Source organism: Mus caroli, unplaced genomic scaffold (genome assembly GCF_978045245.1).
Source record: "Mus caroli unplaced genomic scaffold, Mus_caroli_1 scaffold_39, whole genome shotgun sequence".
In the NCBI taxonomy this organism is placed as follows: domain Eukaryota; kingdom Metazoa; phylum Chordata; class Mammalia; order Rodentia; family Muridae; genus Mus; species Mus caroli.
Window position 1 is genome coordinate 1,453,401 of NW_028227294.1, and position 3,976 is coordinate 1,457,376.

Sequence of the window (3,976 nt, forward strand, 5' to 3'; positions counted from 1 at the left end):
CAAAGAATCCATAATTCATGATTGCCATTGGCTTCAATACAAGGTATTCAATCCTGTCAAATTCCAGCTTTCTTTGAATAAAAAATTTTCTTCCTCTAACTGTGGGTTTTGATAAAATGAATAGTGTGCTATCTAGTGTGTTGCCTCAAGAGTCTCGCAACATTTCTGATTCCAAGAACAGCTTAAAGATAACCAAAGGGGAAGATTGTTACAGGGAAAATAACCACCAAGAATGCTGGTGTGTCAGACACTGAAGACTTTCACAGAAGGAAAATAGAAACAACCCCCCTAAAAAAACACGAATAAACAAACAAACAAACAAACAAATACACAATAAAAATGATACAAGAGTGAATCTACTTGGGCAGAATGTGAATCAGGTAATCAGGCCATTTTTGTGGGGATTTATTTTGGATTTCTAGGAGGCCATATGAAAATGTAAATTCTAGATGCTCAATGTTTCTGAGTGTAACTCCAGATGGAACCAGCCTGATAGAGGTTCTATGATGTAAGCTGAGATAGGGTGATGTCACAGAGCACTGGTCAGAGTTTGCACATCTATTCCACTTGGAGACACTAGAATTCCTTGAAGCTGGGTTCAATATCTTCACAGTGGTGTGTGAATGCCAGGTCAGCTCCTGACCCATAAAGTTGTTCCAGAGGCTTTTGGTGCCTGGCCTGATTCAGAAGACAGAATCTTGAAAACTAGGACATTTGTTTGGGGTATGTATATTTATGGAGTATCTTGGACTCTCATGGCTCCTTAAGGATATATGTTTCCCCTCCTACAGTGAGTAACTGTACATTCTAATTTCTCCCATGTTTTGGATCTAGGAGGGTGGATGGTTTAGGTTATTTGATCTCCTGAGTTTATTAACCTTGCTAACAATATCTCCTTCAGAATTCCACTAATATGCCAAAACTCCCCTTTGTCCATGTGCATTTTAGAAGATATTACTTCTAAATGGCTGATATGGCATGGACTTGTTGAGATCTTGTTGAAGTCGGAGATGCAATGGCTTCAATAATATGCCTGGGACTGGGTCTGGAGACACAATACAGAAGGCCAGTTGTGTGCTCTGTCCCTAGGTAGATATTTGTGAAAGTAGCCACCTAGCTCAGAACATGCAAATACAAGAGAGGTATGGTGACAACTCTGGCTCATTTTTTAATTCTATTCTGCTTGATCCTTGAGGGCAACAGACATACCAACTTCCACACTGACCTACCCATTTAAGGAAAGTTTCCTCAGCAGAAGAAAATTAGCTCAGGGCTGAAGAAATTTTTATCTGAGTATGTTATTCTGAGCTCTAGAGAATTACTTGTTAATTTCCCTATGTTCATTTCCTGGAATCCCTTGTTCGTTGGTTTATTGGTTTGTTTAATTTTATTTTGAGTTTCTCTGTGTGTAGCTATGGCTGTCAGACCAGGCTAGCCTTGATGTCACAAAGGTCAGCCTCCCACTGCCCCTTGAAATCTGGGATTAAAGACTTAGGTCATGACCATCTCCTATTAAATTTTCTTTTTATTCGTTTGTTTTCTTTGTTCATTTTTTCTTATTTTGTTCTTTGTTTTGTTTGTTTGTTTGTTTTTTGTTTTGTTTTGTTGTTTTTGTTCTTTTTGAAACAGGAATACTCTGTATATCACTGGCTGCCCTGGATCTAACTTTGTAGACCAGGTTGGCCTCTAACTCAGAAAAATGTCAGACCCTGCCTCCTGAGTGCTGGGAATAAATGCATGCACCATAATGGCTAGCTTATGAACTTCTTATTTTGATAAAATTGACTTTAGAAGTACACACCTGACTAGCATATGCTTCTTCACCTACCCAGAAGTTCTCTTAAAGAAGAGCATTGGTCCAGCATTCTCTCACACCCCACACCCATTACCCTTTAAGATGTCATATTTATGACAGAGGCAGCAGCATTGTTTCTGGTTTAAACAGGCAAGATCTTCAAACCCAGATAATGGCCAAGTATGATGATTGAACAAAGAATGATAGTCACAAGACAGTGGACCAGGGTTGCTGTGGCCTACTACACCAGTTCTACAACCATTTAGAAGACAATACCTCTGAAGAGGCTGAGCAGGACATCCCTCAAAAAGAAGAGGAGGAGGATGCCTTCATCCCAGGCCCTGAGAATTATTGTCGGCTGCAGAATTTCTCACAGTTGGAATGAAGGTAATGAACCTGTCAGCCATTGGAAGACCATAGTTCTAGATCAACTTCCAACAAACCCTTCTCTTTATTTGCTGAAGTATGACGGTATTGACAGCGTCTATGGACAGGAGCTCCACAGTGAAGAGAGGATTTCAAATCTTAAGGTTTTGCCTCACAATGCAGTATTTCCTCAGATAAGGGATGCCCACCTCGCCAGAAGCCTGGTTGGCAGAGCAATGCAACACAAATTTGAGGGAAAGCATGGCTCTGAGGAAAACTGGAATGGGATGGTGCTAGCCCAGGTGCCAGTCATGAAGGACTGGTTTTACATTAGCTACAAGAAGGATCCGGTCCTCTACATATATCAGCTCCTTAATGACTACGATGAAGGTAACCTTGACATCATTCTAGAGACTCCTCATTCTGAGTTGACATCACATGATAACAGTGACTTCTTAATAGGAAACTGGGTGCAATACACCAGAGAGAGGATGGTTCCAAAAATCTTGGAAAGGTTGTTTACCAAATTCTTGCCAATCCTTCTGTGTACTTTATCAAGTTTCTCCAGATCTATGTCTATAATCTGGTGTCAAAGACTCCTTAAGGTGAAAAAATCACAAAAGTACAGGCCCATAAACTTGTAGAATAGGAAAAAAAATGTTTGTTTTCCTGTGTTGTCTACTTAAGTGTCTTTGACAAACCCAGTATGATTGCCAATAAAATTTGTTTTGCTCTAAAATTTAAAACGTGTGATATGACATGCTGTGAGTGAAGACTTTGGTGGAAGAGATGGGCTATGGTGGAAGAACCCTACATATATCTGATATCACACATGGTAAAATTAATAGGACTTAGTATCTCTGCTCTGTATGGAGGACTGGAATTGGAGATGGGATGTGGTGGAGCAGGGATCACAGCAAAAGAAAGATGTTTATTAAGTAGGGGTGAAGGATATAACATCAGTAGAATCTCTGGTATGATGTCTGAGGAAGAACAAAGTTGGTGAAAGAGTGACACATAAAACGAATTTGGCCTTGGAATATAAGGAGTAACCCATAAAAATGATCCAAACAGATTCGGCAATTAGAGAGTATCAGGTTTCATTTGAATATTGAAGTCTAGTGAAACTTGTCTCTCTTTTTAATATTTTTATCTTTTCTTATATGTGTGAGGGTAGGACATGTGCTTGTGAGTGCAGGTGACCACAGAGATATGAGTTGTTGGGTCCCCTGGAGCTGCCATTAATGGTGATTTTGAGCCTTGGATATAAATTCAAGAAACCAAATCTAGTCTTCTGGATTTAGAGTCATCTCTCTAATCCCATAAAGATATCTATGTTAAGAAATACATTATTTACATGCAGAAAAGAAACCACGATGAAGGTAAGAAAGATCAAATTGATAGTGACCTTTAAAAAGAACAATGGACACACAAAGGAGGAGAGGACACTGAGGGATAAATAAATTCAAAGAACGAATTCTCACAAAATGAAGCAGGAGACTCACGAAGAATAGAAAGTTCATTTACATAGTCAAACTTGTGCCATATTCACATTGGCTTCTTTTGTTTCTTAACAAATAGCCAGCCAGTCATTACAGAAGGATGTGGTGTGTTTGTGTGTGTGTGTGTGTGTGTGTGTTTCTTAGAGTACATTTTACCAGAATAAATAGTGAATCCAAATCTAAGAGTATATATATATGAGTCTCCCTAAAACATCATAAACACCATGATTTTTTTATGATCAGTTCAAATAAGTAATTCAGAAAATAAAATGAGTATGCTGTTAGGTAAGTTCAGGTGTTGAATAGATCCTGT

The 3,976-nt window shown here is 38.9% G+C and overlaps 1 pseudogene; it reads left to right on the forward strand.

Annotated features, from left to right (window-relative positions):
• The first annotated feature begins 1,977 nt into the window (after window positions 1-1,977).
• On the forward strand, window positions 1,978-2,765 carry LOC146999800 (Y-linked testis-specific protein 1-like; annotated as a pseudogene).
• Window positions 2,766-3,976: the final 1,211 nt, after the last annotated feature.